The sequence below is a fragment of the Schistocerca serialis genome, chromosome 3, assembly GCF_023864345.2.
Source record: "Schistocerca serialis cubense isolate TAMUIC-IGC-003099 chromosome 3, iqSchSeri2.2, whole genome shotgun sequence".
NCBI lineage: Eukaryota > Metazoa > Arthropoda > Insecta > Orthoptera > Acrididae > Schistocerca > Schistocerca serialis.
The window spans coordinates 589637440-589663573 of NC_064640.1; positions in this window are offsets into that span (position 1 = coordinate 589637440).

Consider the following 26134-nt stretch of genomic DNA (forward strand, 5'->3'; position numbering starts at 1 on the left):
ACTACGCTGCAACTTGCCACCCACATAGAGATAAGTTAAACCGTATGCATGTAATGTCATAGCTTCCTCCTTTCCATCTTCCAGACGCCAAAGTTTCATGGGAAGAACGATTACTGGTAATCCTCTGGGTGCGATGAAATCACTCTAAGTTTACCATCATGGTCATATAACGGTATTTACGTAGGAGACAGTAACGTGATGATTGACTACACCATGAATGAACTCGTAAGTTCTTAAACCACACCATGGTGCACAAAGCCTCTTCTGTAGCGTCTGCCTCGTTGGCTGTGACACTTTCGCTCTCACTAAATGAAACAATAATGAACCATGCTGTTATTCTCTGGATATGCTCTATTACCTCTATCCACATATGCGGTATGGATCCCACCCTGACGAGAAATACAGTATTTATGTATTAGCCGAATAAGAGGTTTTCAAGATACCCCCTTTGTGGGTAAACTATATTTTCTGAGGATTATTCCTATGAATCTCTGTCTTTCGCATCACTTCCGATTAGTTTTATGTGGTCGGTCTACTTTAAAACGTTCTCCATGCATACTCCTAGATATTTTATGGATGTGTTTGCGTCCAGTGATTCTTCTGAAATTTAGCTATCGTACAGTAATGGGCCTTTTCTGTCTACTCATGTGCGATACGTTGCACTTCTTTACGGTGTGTGTCAGTGGTTAATCTCTGCTGCAATCGTCGATCCTTTGTAGGTATTCATGTATTTTGCTACAATTTTGTAGCGTTGCTACTGAAAAACGCCCTCTGCTCGTACGGTAATCAAAATGTTTAAAAATTGGGAAATGGCTCATTGGTGGCACGTTCTTTCGCCATATAACATGGACTTTCTTAGCCGCGAGCTTCCTGGTGAACAAAGCAGTGCTTAGCACCCTCTAGTTTCACTTGAATTCTTAAATCGTCGGAACTCCCAAAATAATAATTGACATTAACGTTAGGTTTTGTCACAAAGAAAAATCGAAACGAAACTCTAACTAACGACCAGTGACTGAACTTTACTAAATGCTTTCTAGAACTTCCTCTTTTACATGATGTCAGTGGTCACAGGAAGGGTAAAGCGTGATGGTATGCACATTGGGGAAAGGTGTAACGAAATAAATTGATGCTTAAAGAACATTTAATCACAAAGTGCAGCCTACTCATGAACTTCATTGGACGTGCAACATATATAAAATCCTAGCACAATGTTTCCGTAAAGGTAAACTGTATTTATCATCATTATTCGGAAAGGAGTAGATTGGCGCAGAGATGCAACATGGACGTTCATGTGCTCACACGCAAAGACTGAAACATTCACTGAAATACAAAAGACAATATTCACCATTTTTTACAGAACTGAGACTTCGTAGCTGGCTTGTGAATTGCATCGAAAAGAAACACGAAGCTCAATTGGCATCACGATGTACGACGTGCATCAGGACCGGGTGAGAAGAAGTTAGTCACCATTTGAATCTACACTGAGCAACACAACTGAAGTGTCACTTTTTCGAAATTCACTTTTTGGGAAGCTTGAACTGTCTTATGCAGAAGCTTGAAATTGGGCTCAAAGGTGCCTGCAAACTCTCTGTAATATTGCAAAATCGTCGCGTCATACGACTTCACCACTGGACTCGGCGACGCTTCAAACAGCAGTGCGTCGACACATGCGAAGAAATGTCCAGAGCTTAGAAGCTTATGTGAAGTGTTGTCACATTGACACCATTTCAACGTAGTTCCGTCCAACGACACTACATGTGTCACACGATGGGAAAGTCGTCACACCTTCCTTCACCCACATTTCAGCCCTTCTCTTAATGCTTCTGCTACGGAGGTCAGATCCGCAAGGCTCAGAGTCGAAATTACGCGGTTTTCTTATGTGCTGCAGAGGAAAACGTTACAGACATACTGCCGCTAAGAAAAAACACCTCAGTGAGTGGAGAAAGGCTGCCAATGCTACCACACGTTTCGTTAGGGCACTGATTCCCACATATTTCTCGGACGTAAACGACAATTGGCAGTGCGATGAGAAGCAGCACGACATTCTTGACACCCTTTGACACTGCTGATACCATCCAGACAGTTAAACCCTTATCTAATGACATCGTTTCCTCGCAAATCCACTGAACTAAGCAGGCACGTTGGCAATGGTATACAGGTAGGAATCACTAGCGGCCGTTCAAAACCATCCGACGAAATTTGAAGGTTATCCGAAGAAAAAAGGATGTTTAATCTTATTCTACCTACTGTTTCGCAGCCTGCTGTGGCGTAATGACGGGGGTGGGGGAACGGAAGGTGCAAACATTCGGCGCTATCCACTAGGACAGGTACTGGCCCAATAACAATGGACTTGGGTCCGCCCGAAATTACTCTTGGGTTTGTAGAGTTCTCTTCGTTTAGAATGACACGCTCTTTTCTGATTAAAAAGCTCTTCAGTACAATAACATAACTACGTAGTCTGATCGGTACTCTTGTATTTTGTGCCTCAGGCGGCAGTGCGGAACTGTATAGAACGCTTCACGGAAGTTAAGGAATGTAACATCAACGTAGACGCCGGTACCTGCTGATTTTTAGGTCTTGTGGACGAACATGGCGAGCTTACTTTGATACAGTTGATGTTTCCGGAATCCCTGTTGATTCCTACAGTGCCAATTTTTGGTCTCCAGGAACGTCATAATACGCGAGCATAAAACATGTTCCAAAATGCTTCTGCAGTCCGACGTCAGAGATATAAGCCTATAGCTTTGTGCTACACTATACGTATTCGCAACTGCGAATAAGAACAACCTTCAGCTGTAGAATCGAATGACGACAATGAAGTTAGCCGGTGTGTCTACTTTTATTTATATATTATATTTTTTGTATTTATTGATACTTTTTGTATTAATAAAAGATCCTACAGCTGCCGTAGCGAGCGTCCGAGTAGTCTTCTCATCAGTTGGTAGGGGTTCCCCCTATTCCGTCCGTAGGGGATCAATATGCTCCACAACGCTTCTTCAGGTACAGCACCTCATACCCGGAACGCCCCCCCCTCCCCATTAGCAGGAGGGTCCGCAAATAATGAACCTATATAATTAGAGAAATGGGTCCTGTAGTTCAGGTGGCGGCGAAAGCAAAGGAGCAAAAGTAGAGTCTGCAATTGTATGCATCACGAAAAGGATAGTCCATCAGATGACTGAAATGTAGACTCTGACGAGTATCAAACTTCCTGTTCACAACCACATATCACGTATCACAATGGATGCACCGTCGTAGGTAGAAAAGACGTGTGTACTGCTCGCCACACCGTGTTCCATCCAACTTTGGGGCGCCGGTGTGCGATCGTATTGATAGGTTGCTGCTGCTGGTAAAGGCGATAATAGTCTTTCCTGCCTGGCATCCGTGTTGTCGGAAGGTCCGATCGTAAGTAGTAGAGGTCAATCAAGAATTCTCTGATGAGAGCGAGTGCCTATGAAATGTGTCCAACAAAAACCGGTGATTGCAGAGAGCGTGGTTCAAAAATGGCTGTGAGCACCATGGGACTTAACTTCTGAGGTCATCAGTCCCCTAGAACTTAGAACTACTTAAACCTAACTAACCTAAGGACATCACACACATCCATGCCCGATGCAGGATTCGAACCTGCGACCGTAGCGGTCGCGCGGTTCCAGACTGTAGCGCCTAGAACCGCTCGGCCACCACGACCGGCAGAGAGAGTGGTCCCACTTCAGCTGTCAGGGTGCCCTCAGATCTATGTGGGCAGAGGTCTACGTGCAACGCAGAGTGTTGAGATAGAGCGCTCGCGCACGGTCATAGACATGAATTAAACCGATACAGACCGCCCGCTGCGGCAGTGTCAGGGTGGCGTATCGGACTTCAAAAACAAGACCGGCGTTAACGAAATGTCCATGTGGTACTTAAAATCTGTCGGCCATCGAAACCATCAAGAGAAGGACACGCGCTAAATAGTTCAGTTTTGGGGACAATATATGTGTTAACATAACGTACTCGAAGGAGCACGTCCATTCGACGCAATTTGTTTTCCTGTATCAGGGTACATGTCTGATAGCAGGCGGTAAGAAGCTGTCGTCGTGAGGTGAACGTTGCTATAGAACAGCATTCATAAATATTTGAGTACGGGTACCTCGTCAAAGGGCACCGTCGTTGCGTTGGAAAGCCCCCCCCCCCCCCCACCCCCCTCCGATATCGATGCATTTTGCCATCTTCATGTTGATTACGTTCCCAGCGACCGTCCCGTACGGGCGTAGCCACTGAAACGCCATTTGTATTTCGTCTCCTGATCTGGCCAGGAACACCACATCATCGACGAATGCACCACAACGAACGGTCACGTCCCACATTCAGATCCCTGCTAATCGCCGTCGTAGATCATGCGAAGCTAGTTCAAGCGCTGCTGCAAATGATATTCCCGACTAAGGGCATCCTTGTCGCACTGACCGTCAAACAACAGTGTGGTCATTCTGGTAATCGTTCACCATCATGCGGGAACGCGCCTCGTGGACTAATCGAAGGACCACCTATACAGACTCTGGAGAGAGGCCAATGCATTCCAAAACTGAGCGTAGGAATGCGTAGTCGACCCGGTCGATCGAGTGGTGACAAGGGCGCAGGCCGCCGTCAAAGCTATTGCGTCGCGGTATGCTTCTAATGCTGCATGCATGTTGCTGACACCACCTAAACATGCCTGATCGGTGTGAACGGCTTTCCCGAAAGCGGTGTGGAGACGCAAGCGGAGGATGCTGGCGAAGATCTTGTAGTCGTTGTAGAGGAGTGTGAGTGAGCAAAAGTGCTGTCACCTACAACCACCATTTGGCTTCGGTACTGGGATCAGGATGCCGTCTGTGAATTTCGTGGGGAAAGTGAAATCAGAGTGGACCTGTTCTTTAAATATTTGTAGCCACTTTTCGTCCATAAGGTCATAAAATGTGTGGTGGAATTCCAGGGGTAAACCGTCCGGCCCTGTTATTTGTTCGGTGCTCCACGTGCCACGGCCGATGTCAGCTCGTCTGATGTGACGGGCAACAGCAGTGTATCATCGGATGGCACGTCCCTATGGGTGACAAAGCCGTGCAGCACCTCGTCATAATCATGTACGTTTCACGGATGTTCCATATATAAGGTCCCATGGTGCGGGGCGAACATGTGCGGCCGCTTTCCTCCGTGTTTATCGCCATGATGTGCCGACGTTTGCCGTGGCGCCTCTCGCGTACAATGTGATAGATTGATGCCACGTCGTTGGTGATTGCGGTCTTGTACTCTCAAATGGGTCAAATGGCTCTGAGCACTATGGGACTTAACATCTGAAGTCATCAGTCCCCTAGAACTTAGAACTACTTAAACCTAACTAACCTAAGGACATCACACACACCCATGCCCGAGGCAGGATTCGAACCTGCGACAGTAGCGGTCGCGCGGTTCCAGATTGAAGTGCCTAGAACAGCTCGGCCACCAACGGCCGGCTCTTGCACTCTCGCACGGATGAGGACACCTTCTAGGTGCTCTGACCTGATGCGTAGTAGATGGGCTTTGATGCGTTGTACGGACATCTGACGTTCAGGAGGCGGTAGTTGTATCGCCAGTTCACGTAACGCTGTATAGTAAAATTCCGATGTCGGCCCTTGCCAACTCGACCTTTAACGTCCGTATGCCATCATGGTCTTTCTGAGTACAGGTCTGACACGCCCCAGTTACCACAGCACGTGAAAGCGTACATGGGCAGGCGCCTGCTGCAACGGCGCCACGTGTCAGTAACTTCTTGCCGACGTGCTTCCTCTCGAAGGAGGGTGACGTTACGTGTCCATGGACATCTGCTGCATCGGTTGTGTTGGCTTGGTACGGTGATAATGCTGATACATGCGAGATTATCCGAGAAGGCCGTCGGCCAGATTTCTACATCAGTGGTCGGTGCATCGTTTGGTTGCAGTCGTGTCGTCGTCATTGTCGGCGCCTACTCTCCAACGGAACTTCTAGCGGCTTGAGGAGGTATCAGGTGTTGAGCATCCGTCACGTCATGTAGTGCGGCCTCCGCATACGTTAGTGAGACAGAGGTCATAGTGGATGGCTGGTGAAGTTCAGTGCGGGGCACCTGGACGAAGCGGCGCTTTAGAGACTGAGTTCGAACATGGCTCTCCCGGCCGCAACACGAGCAGGTCCTCAGTGGCCACCATATGTAACAATTACGCGGCTGCTTATTAGGCGCGAGACATACATCCGGTACAATCGACTGGCAGAGAGGCCAAGTAAAGTGCGTATATCCTTGCAGGTTCCCATAGTGTACAAGCCATGTGTCGTGGAGGGCGAGGTCACGAACCAGTGCATGTACAGCTGGGCATGGGACGCAATGTGGTATCGGGACCTCGGGTCACAGAACACTTCAAAATCGCCGCCCACTGTGTGATGGTCCATGTTTCCCTGCAAAATTGGGGCGAACTCCCCCGAATAGAAGACTTGCCTGTCACCGCGATGTGAAGTACCGGGGAGCGCGTAGACTTTGACGAGGCGGACTGCGTCAAGTAAGAGTGCGATGCCTTGTGCATTCTGCAAGTATATCATGATCGTCGCTTCAATTTCTTCTCGGAGAAGCATAGCCGTTTCTTCTGCGCTATCAGCAGATGTAGCCTATAGCTGCTGTAGCCTTAAAGGTCTAAACGCAGCTCTGGACGGAACTCCTGGAGAAGGGCAATGTCCAACTCTGCCGCTCTTATCACGTCTGGTAACATGTGGGTTTTGAAAGTGGACTGGATACCATTGACATTGACTGTTCCCACATGGTAGGTTTGAGACATTGCAAGTGGTGGAGGCAATGCATTGGCGCAAATCCATGGTGGGGTCGTACACCACACAGCCGCCGGCCGCATGACGTGCATTGCTGTTCTGTATGATCCCCTGTCAGGCAGGGCCCTCCGGGCTAGGTTTCAGTCATGGGCGCCGGAGGAGTTATCGATATGTGCTGCACATCATCTGCCTCTACATCGTATACCCAATCACAATGAGAAGATAGGGATATCACTGGTGGCTGGCCACTTTCACTGAAGTCACGATCTGGGAGTCTGTGCCTCGTTTTCCAGGCCACCAGGAGAAGGCGATTATTCCATACTGCCTGGCGCCTCATGCTGAATGAGGAAACCGTTGCAAGTGTAGACGCTGCAACAGAGTCATTGTCTTCCACCAGTCTCACATTCTTGTCACATTCTTAGGCTCACAATCGCCTCTTCTTAGCCCGCTTGGATGATTTTTGCTTGCGGCTCCGAGACTTGTCATCCACTGCAGGGCGGGGCTCGACACTGTCTTGTGAAATCCCTGCTTCCGATCCCGACAGTGACGGCGGCCAGGTGCTCCCGACGCCGCAGTGGGCGGAGGCTGCCGGAACCTCTGCACCGTTCGGCTGTAGTGGCGACGTCGTCACCATCGGTGCCTACCCTCCAGTCAGCCGCTGTGGACGAGCAGTTCTAGGCGCTTCAGTGCGGAACCGCGCTGCCGGTACGGTCGCAGGTTTGAATCCAGCCTCGGGTATGGATGTGTGTGATGTCCTTAGGTTAGTTAGGTTTAAGTAGTTCTAAGTCTAGGTGACTGATGTCCTCAGATGTTAAGTCCCATACTACTTAGAGCCATTTGAACCTACTCTCCAACAGAACTTGTAGCGGCTTCAGGTAGTATCAGGTTTTGATCATTCGTCACATTATGTCGTGCCACCTCCACATATGTTAGCAGGAGAGAGGTCATAGCGGATCGCTGATGAGTTTCAGTGCGGGGCACGTGGACGAGGCGGCGCACGACTCACGGCCAGATCCCAACCTCCATATATTGTCTACCACGTATCTACAACCTGTACTCGTACATCAAATGGTTGAAATGGCTCTGAGCACTATGGGACGTAACTGCTGAGGTCATCAGTCCCCTAGAACTTAGAACTACTTTAACCTAACTAACCTAAGTACATCACACACATCCATGTCCGAGGCAGGATTCGAACCTGCAACCGTAGCGGTCGCGCGATTCTAGGCTGTAGCGCCTAGAACCGCTCGGCCACTCCGTCCGGCTACTCGCACATCCGTTATGTATATTCCCGTACAGGCGCGAGGTTTAACTTGAAAGTCGCATGCATGTCCTAAGGAAATTTTTATCCTAATTCGGAATAACACAGACATAGTAACATCGTATAGTATTGTGCATCTGGTCGACGACACTACTTCTTAAAAACAGGAATGATCTGGACTATTTTCCAATCATTATGAATGCTTCGCTCCTCCAGTGCCTATAGTACACTGCTGTTAAAAGAGGAGCAAAGTCTTTTCCATACATAGTGCACTAACGCTTACTGAATTTTTTGTTCTGTACTCAATATTGCTTGAGGTATTGAAAGTCGTTTATTTACTCGTTTATCTTCCCACATCGCTCACGTGAGTTACAATCCTCTATTGCTAGAGGGCTCCGAACTATAGCGTGTAACAAGTAGGTATGTAACGTAACTATGTCGGTGCGTGAGGAAAAGTTTTAACCAAAGACAACGGCCTTCACAAAAGAATTAAAGCTGTTTACTATGATGACTGTACTGACACTAGTTATGTGTTGGGTTCATCATTTCGTCCTTGATCAATAAAGAGCATCAATGGAGCTGCGCCACAAAGGATCACCGACGCATAAAAAATTCAATACCAAGTCAGCAGCAGGTGAAGTCATGCTCACATTGTTAAGGTATGTTTACGGTGTGGTCCATTTGGAATTCATGCCTAAAGACGCAACAATTAACTCTTCAAGGTACTGAAAGACCCTTAGAAATTGAAAGCATGAATTTAAGCCTTTCTGTCACACATGGACCACCCTCTCTTTCAGCATGACAGTGTCGAACCACGTACGAGCGTTGCGACAACTGCAGCAGTCCGACGCCTTGGGTTCAGTGTCACCGATCATCCTCCACTCCATACAGTCCCGACTTGTCGCCATCCGATTTTCATCTGTTTCCAAAACTTAAAGAACACCTTCGAAGACTTCAAAATCAAACGGCTTTAGGCACTATGGTGCTTAACATCTCAGGCCATTAGTCACCTAGACTTAGAACTACTTAAACCTAACTAACCTAAGGACGTCACACACAGCCATGCCCGAGGCAGGATTCGAACCTGCGACAGTAGCAGTCGCGCGGTTCCGGGCTGAAGCGCCTAGAACCGCTCGGCCACCGCAGCCGGCTGAGGTACGTGTCTTGTCACTATTGCCAAGCAGAAATATCATCCGGCATTTCTTTACATTTCTACGTATTTACAGCCGTATTCTGTGTTACTGTAGAGGTCTAATGGTTGTTGATACCTTTATCTCTGATGACTGGGTCGAAACGTTCGGGTCTTTCGGAGAACAGGAGATCTAATATGTTATTTTGTTGACTCAGTTCTCTGATTAACAACTCTAGATAATTTTAGGATCAGGATATATAACAGTTCACATGATTGCCTCTCCTTAGTACCTGCCTAGCGTCACAGAGAAGTTTACAACCATATTACCAAGTGAATACGTACTAAAAAGAAACAGGCTATATAGTACTTCCTCGCATGTACATTTACGATGATAGGAAAGTCAGGGAAATTGTAGACCGTACAAAAATTACCAACCTTTCGTCTTCCCAAGTACAATTCACAATTACAACCAGAAAGTGGAAAATTCATAGCGGAGCCAGAGATACGTTCGGCAACGCACCGAAAGTAGATGCACATGGAGATACAGAACACCTCTGGAAGTCCTACAATCTCGTAAACTTGATCAGTAAAATGACTTTATTTACATGAGAACTTGGCCGCTGCTTCTGCTCTATCGACGCATAAATCTTCTCTACATCTCTACATGCTCCTAATCCTGTTCCAAGCTAACTGTAGCCAACTCCCACTTCTTGATCCTTCCTACCAGCTTCAGTCCCTTTCTTCTCCTCTGTATAATACAAGGCTTGCTTACCGACCTCTCTAACCCCCACTCTGCATCTCCATCACTGCATATTATATCCATAACACACATCTGCAACATCATTCGTGACACAAATCCAAATCAGAGCACCTGATTTTCCTTACTTCGCTTTCCATGTATCTACTAATCCGCACACCTACAGTTACCAGAAACCACCACTCTGTTATATGTATCCCACATTTTGTATCCCGCATGGGAGGCGGCGCGTGGGAAGGAACGGGAAAAGGAAAATTACGTCGGTACTGCCAATACAGTTAAAGCACCTTTACTTGTGGATAAACATATGCAAACATATTTCATAACTTGCAAGGTGGTGCGAAGTTGAAGCGAAGTGTCCTGGCTGGCTGCACCTGATGAAAATGGGCAGAAGCAGTAGCGGGGCTCGTAAACCTCTACAACACCGGCTACAGGGTGCTGTCGTCGGTGTCTCTTGTAGTGCCAACCTAGCAGAGCGCACTCGTGTTGTGGCATCGTAGGTATCAATACCACACCACAGCCATCAAATTTTGAGCATAATGATATTCATTAACACAGTTCCTTTATTTTAATCCGTTATCTTAAGTACCTCTTAACATGATAGGTATTACTGTGAGTGGTTAAAATCGTGTAGTCTGGAAGTACTGATGTTTTACTATGTAAAATGGTTTGACGAACAGACATGACATAATGGCAGATACGATCTCTCGTTCAGCCACATCACGAATAATGTTGTCGGTTAGCTGGTGTGTGTGTGTGTGTGTGTGTGTGTGTGTGTATGTCTGAGGTTTACGGGCGATAAACAGCGTGGTCAGCAGCGCCCAAACGCATAAACACAGGAACAGATGCGGTGAAGGGACTAAGACGGACAGCGAACAAGGAGAACGGCTAAAAGACACAGACCTGACGCAGTTTCAAATCCTCAAATACAGAGGCAAAACAAGAGGAGAAGAAACGGACTAAAAAAGGAAAGGAAACACAAGGAAAAGAGAACAGAAACCGAAGGGTAACAAGGAGGTAACCGTGACTGGCGGACCTCTCACCTAAAACCTGGGTGAGCCAGTCACCCAGCAGCACATTAAAACCCTCTCCCTAAAATCCAAGGCACCAAATTGGACAGGACACAAAACCGTAAGACCTTAACCACAGTCTTTGCGTTGTCTTGCAAAATAGAGGGCAAATCCGGTGGCAAAGAAACCACCGTCCTCTGGTCAGAGAATAAAAGACAGTCAAGTAAAATATGGCGGACAGTAATCTGGACGCCACAAGCACTGCAGATTGGGGGGGTCCTCCCGTCGGAGTAAAAAACCATGCGTTAAGGGACTGTGCCCGATGCGGAGGCGAGTAAGGAGAACCTCATCCCGCCTGCTTGACTGGTAGGACGTACGCCATGGCCGCGTTGTGGCCTTGACCAGACGCAGCTTATTTTCACCGACTGCCAGCCACTCCTCTTCCCTCTGACGCATAACACGAAAACGCAGGAGGGAGGTAACAGCATGGCGGGGGACGGCACATTCAACAATGTGAGGGAGGGAACATGCATCTTTGGCAGCCACATCCGCCAGTTCGTTTCCCCTAATACCCACGTGCCCCTGCACCCAGCAGAAAGAAACCTCCTTCCCCTGCCGTTGCAGGTGGAGCAGGGCATCATGGATGTTCTGGACGACCGTATCCGCTGGGTGCAAGTGTTGCATGGTCTGATGGGCACTCAGGGAGTCAGAACAGATGAGAAACTTAAGACTGGCAACACACCTCATCTGCTCCAACGCCCGCAAGATCGCAAACAATTCGGCATCAAAGATGGTAAACGCCGCAGGAAGCCGTAACTTGACGACTCGATCAGGGAAAACATCAGCACAACCAACAGAGTCCCCCTGTTTAGAGCCATCCGTAAATACTGGTACATGGTCGGGATGCTGGTGTAAAATATCGTAAAATAAGGAGGTAAAAACAAATGCAGGAGTGCAGCTCCTCCGGTACTCCGACAAGTCTAAAAGGACGCTGGGCCACTGGAGCAACCAGGGAGGCAGGCGGGTAAAACCTTGGAGTTGGGGGGCCACACGCTCCGCACTATGGGACTCAAGCAAATGCTTGGCACCAATCCGAAATGGTCTCGTTGCCCTGGGACGGCTGGAAAAGAGACATTCCATAGGCGGTTGGGCAACGGTAGGGTACGCAGGGGAGTTAGGACAGGCAAGTAATTGACACACCCGTCGCATCATGAGGAGTTTCCGCCGGATGGCGAGCGGCGGTTCCCCTGCCTCAGCACACAGGCTGTGGATGGGACTGGTACAGAAGGCACCAGTGGCCAGCCTGATGCCCTCATGGTGTACTGCGTCAAGAATCTTCAGATACAAAGGCCTCACTGACCCATAGACGGTGCAACCATAGTCAAGACGCGATCGGACGAAAGCCCTATAAAACTGCAGCAGACGCGCCCGATCTGCTCCCCAGGACCGATGGCTCAGACACTTCAAAATATTCAGTGCCTTCAGGGCCCGCACCTTGAGGTCTTTAAGGTGAGGCAACCAGGACAACTTGGAATCAAAAGTGAGGCTCAGGAACCTTACAGTGTCGCTAAAAGGAAGAATGGTGTCCCTCAGACGCAATTCAGGGGAGGTAAAAAGACGTCGAGAACGATTAAAATGAACACACACACATTTGTCTGGGTAAAACCCAGACGAAAAAGGTAAAACCCGTCTTCGCAGTCCATGCCTCTAATCGCTTTATCGTAAGCTGCAACTGCCGACTAGCAGTGACAAGACTGGAGGAAGAACAGAAAACAGTAAAATCGTCCACAAACAAGGAGCATTGGGCAGGACTCCGGATAGTGGACGTGATACTGTTAATGTCGACGGAAAAGAGGGTGACACTTAAAACGCTTCCCTGAGGAACACCATTCTCCTGCACGTACAAATCAGATAGCACATTACCAACCCGATATCGAAAAAGGCGGTGGGAAAGAAAGGACCGAATGAAGATGGAGAGACGGCCACGAAAGCCCCACTGATGGAGTTGATTGAGGATAAGGCGGCGCCAAGTAGTGTCATAAGCCTTATTAATGTCAAAGAATACACCTAGACAATGATGGTTACGTAGGAAGGCCTGCTGGATGGCCGCCTCAAGCAGAGTCAAGTTGTCTGTAGTTTAACGACATCTCCGAAAGCCGCACTGAGAGGGACTAAGGAGCTGCCTGATCTCGAGCAGCCAAACCAGGCGACGGTTGACCATGCGTTCCAACGTCGTCCCGACACAGCTCGTCAAAGCAATACTTCGACAACTACTGGGATGCGTCCGGTCCTTCCCCGGTTTGAGGAAGGGGAATCAAAATCGCCTCCCTCTACGAGTCAGGGAACGTGCCGGATAACCATATCATATTAAAACAATTCAGGAGAACTTCCTGGGATGGCGGCAACAAGTGATGCAGCGTGCTGTACCGGATTTGATTATGGCCAGGCGCAGTATCATGAGCCACAGACAGCGCCGAATCCAATTCCCACTTTGTGAAGGGGCAGTTGTGGGGCTCAGAATTTGGAGACCGGAAGTCCATGTGACCCCTCTCGATGGCAGTGCGGTAGCGGCAGAAATCTGGATCACAGTTAATAGTGGCGGTAGATTCCGCAAAATGCATGGCCAGTGTCTGGGCAATGTCTCTCGGCGCCGTGAAGAGACATCCCTGATGCAGCAATGCCGTGACAGGTAGTTGGCTGAGTTTCCCGGAAATCCTCCTGATGGCTTCCTACACTTTCGTAGAACTAGTAAAGCGGGAGATGGAGTTCAAGAACGATTGCCATGACCGTCGTTTGCTCTCTTTAATCACTCGCCGCGCCTTGGCACTTGCCACCCAAAAGGCCGCAAGATTGTCAGCTGAGGGACGGCACTTGAAGCGGCGCAGAGCTGCACCGCGGGCTCGGATGGCTGAGCGGCACTCAGTGGTCCACCAAGGGACAGGACGCCTCTTGGGATGACCGGATTACCGTGGGATTGACAATTCAGTAGCATGGGAGATAACGGCTGTAACATGGTCGACCCATTCGTGGACGCTGGCACGGTGTTCCAAAACAGCCAGTTGGCTGAAAAGCGTCCAGTCAGCTCTGCAGAGGTGCCACCAGGGCGGCACTGGTAATGCCACAGTCTCATCCAGGAGGCGAATCCAAAGGGGGAAGTAGTCATTAGAATGGAGGTCAGCGGCAACCTCCCACAGAGCAGAATCCGCGAGTGCTTGAGAGCAAAAGGAAAGGTCAATAGCTGATGACGACCCAGGAGCAGTACAGAAATGAGTGGGAGCACCAGAGTTGAGGATGCACAGTTCTTCAGACATCATGAGGCTTTCCCGATTGCGACCCCTGGGGCAAGTAGTCGGAGAGCCCCATAAGACATTATGAGCATTGAAGCCCCCCAGAAGAAGAAATGGGCGGGGAGTTGGCTAATAAGGTCTGTGAGAGCCTCAGAGTCTATTGAATCCTGAGGCGGTAAGTAAACTGAACAGACTGTGAGCCTCCGACCCACAAGAAGGTCAGCGGCAACTGCTTGCAAGTCTGTAACGAGAGGGAGCTCAGATGAGTGGTGCATGTCACGGACAAAAACCGCAACACCACCCTTTGCCCTTTCCCCTGTCAGATCATATTTTCGATATACGGTATAGCCCCGTAAAGAAGGAGCATCAGTGGCCCGAAAATGTGTCTCTTGGAGACATAAGCAAAAAGGGCACTCTCGTACAAGGAGTTGCAATTCGGCCACATGCGTCCTGAACCCATTCAGGTTCCACTCTAATATGGAAGCCAGTGATCAGGGTGGCTGAACTTTCACCCTGCCTCTGTGCTTTGTAGGAGAGCCCGTACTGGCTGGAGATTTATTCCTGGGGCGAAAAGATCGCGCCCGGTCGACATTAATGTCCATCAGCTCCGATGACGACCCACTTGACATGTCAGACAGTACGATGGCCTCGTCATCGGACCGACCCTGACTAGTCTCCTCAGGAGGCAAAACCTTCACCTTCGGCGTCTTTGTCTTGGGGGGCTTAGAATGCAGAGCCTTGTCAACAGTTGGAGCTTTACTCGCCTGGGCAGAAGGCGCCATATGGGGAGAGGCAGGAAGTACCCCAATGTCAGCAACCACAGCCTTGTCCGACGTTGCGGGGACAGCTGCAGGTTTCAAAACAACCGCAGCAGCACAAGTGCACTGGCAAACTCAGGTATTAGTGCTAACACTAGCAATCTCCGTTTGCGTAGCAACAATGGCGAACTGTACCGGTTTTTTCAGAGCGGAAGCGAAAGATGTTGTAAACACAGGAGGCTACATGGCCTTAAAGAGCTTCTTGGCCTCACCATAGGGGATGCGCTTAGATGCTTTAACCTCCTGTATCTTCCGTTCTTCGAGATAGATGGGGCAGACCCGGCTCCAGACAGGGTGACACCCAGAGCAATTCACGCACTTCACAGGCGATGAACGATCGGCTCCTTCATGGGCAGGCTGACCACATTTACCGCAAGTGGCTATCCCATTGCACCCCAACGTAGTATGCCCAAATCGCTGACATTTAAAACAGCGCATTGGGTTGGGGAAATATGGCCGTACTGCCAAACGTAAGAACCTCGCTTTAACATGCTCTGGAAGTCTCGGGCAACTGAACGTAAGAATAAACGAGTCGGGTTTGACTAGGTCCCCATCGACTCATTTCATAATATGCTGCACGTCAACAATACCTTCGTCAGCCCACTCAGATTTTAACTCGTCTGTGGGGATATCCACCAAGTCCCTACATATCACACCACCCTTGCTATAGTTCAAAGTGGAGTGGAGCTCGGTCTCGATAGCGTACTCTCCAAGACAGGCTACTTTCCGAAGAGAAGCGACTTGACGGGAACTAGAAGTCTCAACTAACAGAGTCCCATTGCGCAGTCGCTTCACAGATTTCAGTGTTCCGGCAATTCCCTCAAGACCCCTGTGGATGTAAAAGGGAGAAACCCTCTCAGAGCTACCCTCTTTCCGTTTAACAACCAAAAACACATTCTGATTATCAGCATGTGCTCTGTTACGACAGTCTGATAAAAATCTAGCAACACCAGGCGCTGGAGGACTCGCAGCACGAAGTAGCTTTTTCGATGGGGTGTGTTTTCCTACCAGTGGCCCACCCAATCCACTGGTAAGGGGAAATGTAGGGGTCTGTCCGCACAGACATAGCCCCGATTGCCTGAGTAGGCCTTATACAACTGGGGTGCGGCTGGTGCCCCAGAGGTTGCCCGCTTGCGACTGTTCCACCCCAACAGCCATGCACCTTATAGGCGCGGACCACACCGTAAGATTGAGATTTTTTATAGATGTTGGCCTTCCTCGCAATCCAGGCGGTCAAGCCAAGATTACCATTCCCCGTAGCACACAACATTCCACCGCCGCGCCATACGGTGGTCGCTGAATATGTCCGCGGGTTACGGTGCCAGGAGACTAGCGGCGCTGACCAGTCCCCAGCTCAGGACCCCGGGGTCGCCAAGTCTTAGTTGGCGTATGGACGAGTACTGTCAAGGGATTTTACATGGAAAGGTATACGAATCATAATCATGTAACGTGGCGCAACAATACTAGTCTTAAAAAGATCCAAACGGAATGGAATCGGCGAAGAATGCCACGCCTTGTCATGGACAATTGGTTTTAAACCGGACAGGAATTATTGCCAGTTATGAGAGAACATCGTGAAGAGAACTGTGTTCGACAGACACTGGAATCGTTTATCTCGCAAAACGTCACATTAAGCTGCATTTCTCCACTGGTGCAAAAACACAGAAACTGAACTCTACCTAACTGGAGGAGAGTAATATTGACCGACTAGCTGCAATCCATTCTCTTTTTAATTGATGGAAAGCGTGGAGGCGCTTAACACGCAGTACATGAATGGTGTAGTTCAGGTGGATCTGTGGTGTTTCAGGGATGAATCCCTACGATAAGTAGACCACACTCGTTTAACGAGAGTGTTTGTTTCATTGTTCTGGGTGACTTAATGTTGTCCTTTCTTCTACATCTTCATGAGGAGTACCCTGTGGAAGCTCCCATCTTCCAAGAAGACAACAACCATGTTCACAGGGTTGCTTGCAGACGTTCCTGGTATGACGAAGGCTCAGACATGCTATCGCACCTGAGTTATCCTGATAAATTACCCAGTATTAATCTCACAAAAAATTCTGGAATTATTTGGAACAGAAGGTGAAACGTAGCTATCAACATCCCCGTAATTTGGTGGGTGGACGGGATTTCCTCATCGAAGAGTACCTTCAGCTGGATATGGCGTATCTGAATGTACTAGTGGACTCTCTTCCTCGCTGAAATGTGACCACAACATTACTTGAGACAGTGTTACACGTTATTAGCGTCATATCTCCTGGGAGCAGTACAGTGTTTGGGAACTCTTTGATTTAGAGGGCATACAGACCACATAATCGCTGATCCCGTCACAAATGAACTTAACTACCATAGATTGGTTCAAATGGCTCTGAGCACTATGGGACTCAACTGCTGAGGTCAGAAGTCCCCTAGAACTTAGAACTACTTAAACCTAACTAACCTAAGGCCATCACACACATCCATGCCCGAGGCAGGATTCGAACCTGCGACCGTAGCGGTCACGCGGTTCCAGACTGTAGCGCCTAGAGCCGCTCGGCCACCCCGGCCGGCCTAACTACCAAAGAGATGAACATTATCTCCTGATCATCCTTACGTATTAATAAATACACTCACGTAGTCACACACAACCAAGTAGTAGATGGCCTTGCCAGACTCAGCATCAGTAAAGAGAAGCCTTTATTTGCACATCTTACATATTGCGACTTTCTCTACATTTCGAAACACAAGAGTTGACATGTAATGGGTAAATTACTGCAAAAATCTCAGTAAGAAAAAGATTGACATCTGTTGCAGTCCAGTGCCCCATATCAACAAAGGATAGGTACTGAGAGACATGAGAAGTCAAGTGTTCGCATTATGTTGGGGTAGGTTTTCCACACTGACCACCTGTATAGGACTGGTGTTTTAGATTCTTCAGGATGTAGCAAACATCCGGAAGTGAACGAACTTCAGCATTATGTTATCCTGGATACACATACATTGAATACGCTCCGAGCTTTAATAAACAGTCGGAAAAGACAGCAAGATAGCGGATTCTTTTGTCAACAATCACGAAACCCTAATGAGTGAGTGTACTATCGAAATTAACCACATAACAGCACGGTTACAGCGAGGAGTCGCCATATATCCCTGACACATCAAATATCACAATTTGGAAATTTATTCTTGTGCATAATAATTGTATGTTTTAGATTTCGTTCTTTGGACTAGTAGCTGAGAAGTACTATTGACAGTCTGGAGTGACTGAGAGGAAATTTGATAAATAAATTTCTAAGTTTAATCATTTTTCCCCTATTTCTCTAGTTTTATGTACGTTAGTGAAATAATATTATGTATAAATAAACTGAATGCAGTGATTTATAATTATGGATGGCCATGTTCGGTTGTAATGCAAATGTTAATTCAGTAATGCCCTAAAGTGACCTCAGCTCGGAAATATGAGGCTCGTGAAGCTCATATTCGGCTAACACTGTTTAAGTTCTATGAGATCCTCGGCGTTAGACGTAATCGGAGAAACATGTGTGGCTTATACAACGTAACTGAGCATTAGGCTCCAATTCAGTAGGTTAGTAGCTTGGTCCATTATGGTCTCTCCTTTAAATTCCTCGGTTTTCGATCAACTACACAAGCAAGGTACTTAAAAGCTTTATTGCACTATTTCCAAGTGTTAGAAAGATATAATAGGGGCGGAGAGCTAATTTTCTTTCTTTACGGGATGTCAAATCAAACACCATTCAGCCGTCTAGTTTCCAAAATTATTAATTATTTTTTGGCTACTAGTTTCGCCGACTTACTACGCCATCTGTATTCTGTATCGAACAGCCGAGTCCCACAACCATCTCAGAAAAGATGGACGCACAGAGACCTTTATACATCCACTGTTGTAACACTGTCTATACCAGAAACTTACAATGTGCGTGAGGCGAAGGAATCGCGTGAAATGAATGTGGGATGATAAAGAGGGCAAAGAAAGCAGTGTCGTCAACAAAGAGGAAATACTTATTCATGGTTTATCTGGCTGAAACACTATCGCTTCTACTCATTTGACACAACCAATTCATTCAAAGTAGCATATACTGATTCCCAGTCTTAATGAAGCGTTTTGATTAAATTATTGCTACCTATCTTTGTGAAAATCTTAGACTCCATTTATATACTGGATTAACCACGAATAGGTTAATATAATAGAACGAGGGTAAGTGGGGCAGTCATAGCAAAGTTTAGAAACCAAGCTATTTAACATATATTTCTTATATATTGCAGATTATACAAGAATATGGGGCCACCTGCCGCCAACAAGACTACAAAAGGGTCAAGCAATACGCACAAAATAAATCAATCTTCATGTCAAAAAGAAGCAAAGTTTTTAGGAGGGTCTAGCCTAAGTTATAACAATAGTTGAAACAGAAATTGAGTTAACCCAAATCTTTATCCCTGTCTATACACTCTCTCTTCTTTTTACACAATTGACCAACTGTTGATTCGATCAGCGTTACAAAGTAGTATTTCGGAAATGTAAATAGAAAACGATCGCGATTCACTTGAGAAATATAACCAGTGATTCACATCCTTGGTTATAGAGAGAAAACAAACGTAATACACGTCATACACCATACGCAAGTTCAACTTGTGTCATCCCAAGTAATATCGCAAGTGCTTCCCCATCCTAGTCACACCAAAAATTTATGTGTGGATGGTGAAGTGAAATGGCCTCATTTCTGCAGTGCCCTTGTGTGAAACAAAGAAAAAGTTCCACTTGTCGCTTCCTAAGAAGTCTAAGAAAGTACACTCAAGAATTTTTTAAGAGCACATGATCACCATGGATCCACAACCAAACGTTTTCAAAGGCTGACAATATAAAAGGTGAGAAAAGTAAAACTAAGCGTAATTTTTTCTGGCTAGGAGGAAAATATGAGGATAATAATGATGGTAATAATAGAATAATTTCCTAGTGATGTTGGTTCACAATGAAACAGAGAAAAAATATAAATGTACTTATAATGTAAAGAACATTTCTGTCTGAAGAAACAGAAAAATAAACTGCACGAAAATAACCAATGTATTTTTTCTCCATGAATTTTCAAGTACAGATACCGCATATTATTTCTCTAAAGCACTATGCGAAACTGTTGACTTATAACAATAAAGCGTAGAGTACAAAGCATAATACTCAACTCAGACGCAAACAGAGAGAGAGAAAAGAGAGAGAAGGGTAGGGAAAAGTTAACGAGCTACTGGATTTACTGAGCGTAATGGCGCCATGAGGAGGCTTCGTGTTTGTAGCTGGTCTGCGAAGATTAGTACCGCAGGTGTCAGCTGTGTCTGAGGACGAAACGGTCAGGACAGTATTTGTAGATGCGGCATCCTTATTATGATCGACGTTGTTGGCAAGGTACGATGGCAGCCGTAACACACCAGTTGTTTGATCCCAGTACGGCACATGGCGCTGCAGTGCGAAAGAATGATCCTGCTGGAGACGGTGTGGTTCCCGTGCTCACGAGCAGTCATCTGCCAAGCTGTGAAAGGCCTGATGAGGTTCCTTCCTTCCCTGTATGTTATTCTGACTGAGATCCTTACACCAAGTAGGCGTATGATACGCAGTATACTAGGTGGCGCATCATGGCTTCTGTCAACTGTGCACGGTGCATATTTAAATTGCTGAAGTTGCAAGTAGCTACATGTCTGGACCTGAAGCTATTAGGAAGACCTTATGGTGCCCAGTTTCTCCTTTGACTAGTGACCAGTCTTTGCTCTAAACAGTTGTGCCCGAATTTTCCACAGACTTGAGACCCTCTCTGCTCATAGCTTACACTGAAATGTATGACAGCTGTGAGTGATTTTTTTCACATAGACTTCTTAAACAATCTGACTAAAATATTAAAACAAAATGAAATTAAAACAACAGTGATAATAACAAAAAATGAGAATCACGAGAATATTAACTAATAGATACACTAGGCAACAAGAAAATCTGCGATTTACTTGTAAGCTTGTTCACTTTAAAGACCGTAGCTTTGTAGCGAGCTCCTTTCATAAATCGCGGAACTGTGGTACGCTTAAGTCGCTTTCCACTCACAAATTATTATTCAATCCTCGTACTCCTTCGTGGCAATGGCTCATCTTTGCCAAAACGGGGAAATGCAAGGATCTCTTACCTGCAATGCTAAGGCTTTGGACAATATACACTCCTGGAAATTGACATAAGAACACCGTGAATTCATTGTCCCAGGAAGGGGAAACTTTATTGACACATTCCTGGGGTCAGATACATCACATGATCCCACTGACAGAACCACAGGCACATAGACACAGGCAACAGAGCATGCACAATGTCGGCACAAGTACAGTGTATATCCACCTTTCGCAGCAATGCAGGCTGCTATTCTCCCATGGAGACGATCGTAGAGATGCTGGATGTAGTCCTGTGGAACGGCTTGCCATGCCATTTCCACCTGGCGCCTCAGTTGGACCATCGTTCGTGCTGGATGTGCAGACCGCGTGAGACGACGCTTCATCCAGTCCCAAACATGTTCAATGGGGGACAGATCCGGAGATCTTGCTGGCCAGGGTAGTTGACTTACACCTTCTAGAGCACGTTGGGTGGCACGGGATACATGCGGACGTGCATTGTCCTGTTGGAACAGCAAGTTCCCTTGCCGGTCTAGGAATGGTAGAACGATGGGTTCGATGACGGTTTGGATGTACTGTGCACTATTCAGTGTCCTCTCGACGATCACCAGTGGTGTACGGCCAGTGTAGGAGATCGCTCCCCACACCATGATGCCGGGTGTTGGCCCTGTGTGCCTCGGTCGTATGCAGTCCTGATTGTGGCGCTCACCTGCACGGCGCCAAACACGCATACGACCATCATTGGCACCAAGGCAGAAGCGACTCTCATCGCTGAAGACGACACGTCTCCATTCGTCCCCCCATTCACGCCTGTCGTGACACCACTGGAGGCGGGCTGCACGATGTTGGGGCGTGAGCGGAAGACGGCCTAACGGTGTGCGGGACCGTAGCCCAGCTTCATGGAGACGGTTGCGAATGGTCCTCGCCGATACCCCAGGAGCAACAGTGTCCCTAATTTGCTGGGAAGTGGCGGTGCGGTCCCCTACGGCACTGCGTAGGATCCTACGGTCTTGGCGTGCATCCGTGCGTCGCTGCGGTCCGGTCCCAGGTCGACGGGCACGTGCACCTTCCGCCGACCACTGGCGACAACATCGATGTACTGTGGAGACCTCACGCCCCACGTGTTGAGCAATTCGGCGGTACGTCCACCCGGCATCCCGCATGCCCGCTATACGCCCTCGCTCAAAGTCCGTCAACTGCACATACGGTTCACGTCCACGCTGTCGCGGCATGCTACCAGTGTTAAAGACTGCGATGGAGCTCCGTATGCCACGGCAAACTGGCTGACACTGACGGCGGCGGTGCACAAATGCTGCGCAGCTAGCGCCATTCGACGGCCAACACCGCGGTTCCCGGTGTGTCCGCTGTGCCGTGCGTGTGATCATTGCTTGTACAGTCCTCTCGCAGTGTCGGGAGCAAGTATGGTGGGTCTGACACACCGGTGTCAATGTGTTCTTTTTTCCATTTCCAGGAGTGTATAATCCATACGAAGAAAGGAAAAAAAGTTCGTCCATACGACGTTCTACGTTTGAGTGAACAGTCTATTTTTATCTCCTTCTTACTTGATATGTTGCGTTCATATATTTTGAGGTTAATTAAACTTTTTTAATAGTAAGAGTCCGACTTCCAAGGCCAGGCAAAAAACATTACGTGGAGGATACTCCTGAAAACTTCTGCCACCGATGACGCTAATTTCTCGTTGTCTATCCTACCAAGATTCAGACTGGAATCTGTAAACCCCACCAGTCATAGCATCGTCAACAACAAAATTTGTATTTGACCTGTTTACTGAGACAGGGAATGTTCCAAACTCCATGGGGACCGACATTTCAGAGCTGCTCAACCTGCTCAACTAGGTTCCGTCGTAATGCCTCAAAGGAGTAACAAACACAGCATTTGTAATTTAATAACTTTAAGTTATTCCTTAGGATGTGGGTGAATGAATGCATATTTCTACAGAATTCCCGAGGTACTCTCGGCGTGGCTGACCAATGGAATATTTTCGAGTTTGCTGAGCCCACTTGATGCTTCCATGTTAAGCACGGTAATTCGACAACTTATCTAGGCCATCTCTTCAGTATTATGTGTTCTGGCTGCTTGGACCCTTATCAGAAGCTACAAGTTTTGTAGAAATATAATTGAAGACTATGAGAGATTCTTCAGAAGTCAGTGGGATTTTAAAGGGACTATAAGTTTTGATCGGTAACTTTTAACATAGCCTTCGAAACGAAAACAGGACTTAAGGTATTAGAGACAGATGAAATGTTAGATATGAATCTACGACGAAAGTCACAAAGGTCAGCATATGATATAACAATGATTATGAAACTTTACTGGCTGCGCTCCGCAAGCTAGAGTCATCAAATATGCACAAAAGTGGAGCTGCATTACTTTGTACGGTTATTTTCCCTCTGTTTTGATACTGTCATTATAAAATTCTTTAGCAAATAATAGTCGTGTAACATGCCCTGTATTGAACGTTGACACACAAGTATTAATTATGCTAGCCTTTTGTTCTAAGTTGAACGCACGCCTGTCGATAATTTAATCTGGAGTACTTACACTGTTTTTGTTTTTATTGCATTCACAGTTTCAATTTGAACAAAAGTATTTAGGTTATGACGTCCTTTACAACTACAGTTTGAGTGAAAGCGTTTCACTGATTTCCAAAGCGTCAAAACTGAGCACTGTAATGATTATGTATTTGGATCTAGTTGAATAAATGAAAACAAAGTCAGAATTTATGTTTATCTTTGGAATTTCGTTCCACATGATTGCCGTATTTTACGTCACTTATACTGAACAAGACAAACACGCAAAACTGCACTATACATAATATAAGTATATGATTAATTTACGTTGATTTTCATTGCGCATTTCTGCATGAACTGAAGTGAGAATCGTCACTTCCATTTATCTAACTTCTCTTTTCCGCATTTGTTGTGTATGATTAGATTTTCTTTTTTCTGCAATGTCTGCTATTTTCACGTTCCTAGGGCAGTGGTTTAATGACGTCCGATTGCTCTTCCAAAGAACAAACTTTTATTCCATGATTACTTTTGATTGAAGAAATACATTTTCGTTACTGTCATCCTGGTGGACTGAAGGCGAAGAACAGGGACAGCCGAGTATCATATCCATTACTGCGGAAACATTGCTTATAGTCAAAGATATCGTGTGTAGTATTGACAGCGTTCGACTTCTAATTTCTCATGTTTCAGTTGCAACGTTTCTTTCCAAAAACGTAAATTTTAATGCACCGCAGCACTGCAGACGTCTCCTTACGGAGAAAGTGAAAATGTTTTTCAGTACCTTAAAGTCTTTTATCATCCTTCCCATGTCACTACTATGCCCACAAAGAACACCAAAAGCATACAAGCAGATCTGTGTATAGAGTACATCGTAATTCTGACACACTACATCCAAACAACGTAAGTTGACTCGTATTTCCGAAATCAAAACAAGCTGTCATTGTGGCGTCACTTCCTCAATGTGTTTCGTATTATTTTTTTTACAGTCAACGTAATAACTAAAAACGAAAGCGTCTCTTTCACTACAGACTGAATGTGTTTAGGCTGACATTTCCAAATATCAACAGACGACTCTTGCATTGACATAACGATTTCCTCTGCGCTCTCCCACGTCACGGACGGCTGCGGAAAGTGGGAGGACAAGGCCAGACGCCATCTTCCTGTTGACATTTTGCTACAGCCGGTCTCCTTCGATCTCATAAGCAGGATGTTACATGTTTCCTGAACATATTTATCGGACGTCCCTTGGCCGGTAACCGTCTGACCTTCTCCAAATACTTTTATCCTCTGACCTACCAACTGATTTCTGGCAGAGATCATCCTGCAATGGATGTTATGAATTCGTTCCTGTTGCTAACATGTCGGAGGACTCTAGTACATATTTAGTACGATACCTTATATTCGAATATGTAATTAAGTACTTAGTCGTTCCTAGTCAATTAGAAGTTGTCCGTTGCCAGGAGACACATCTCTTCAGATGAGAATAAAACATAGTTGTCCTACAATTCTAATCTTAGTGCAAATATAACAGTACTATTACCTTCACAATCTTACTTAGATATCTGCAGATTCCAGAACTTCCATATTACGGAAGACTCTTTAATGATTATTGTGGTTCTAATTATGAAGTTTCACGTCAAATACAATGCATAGTGAAAAATGCATATTGGGACTACCTGGGTTTTGTAAAGATTTCTTCGTGAACGAAAAATAATGAATATATTTGGAGCAATAAGGACACGACAATGTACCTCTGTGGAATATTTTTTCTGTTTTAATAATTAACAGCCAGAATATACTATGTACGACACGCTCTGCCAGGGCTTTAACAAGTTCACTTACATTTGTCTCGGACTTTAATTTGTATCGAGAAATACGCGAACATTGTTTTGTAGACGAACGGTCTCAGGTTTTACTACCGTCGCATGTTTTTAATTTTTATTAATTTCTCTCTGTGCCAAGTAGGTTTACTGTGAAAGACGTGTTTTATTGTTTTCCTCGTTGCCCCATTCTCTTTATCTGTTACGTCTCTCTTTCTCTTTTCTAATTTGCCGTGCGTGTAGCTCATCAGCTTTCCGATTAGTAGAAAGTGCTTCGAAATTCACTCTGTACGTCCTGAACAAAACTCGATTTCCCTATTAGCGGGTCCTTTTAAAGCGATGAACAACTGGTTTGGTTGTTTATTACGCTCGCCTTCTCTTTCAGTCGCAGTAAACAGATTTCTGAAGAGGAAATGAGTCGTGGACGGAAGCTCTAGTTTGAGTGATTTAGCGGCCCTCATTTAAGGCTCCATTTTACATTGGTTTGTATACAACTAAATGGTTTTTGACAGGCAGTAATGGTTTCGTGCTAGCAAGCAGCCGTTGGCTATAATGATGTTTCTTATTTATTCGTAATTTTATGATTTAAATGAGGAGCAACTTAATTATTGAGCT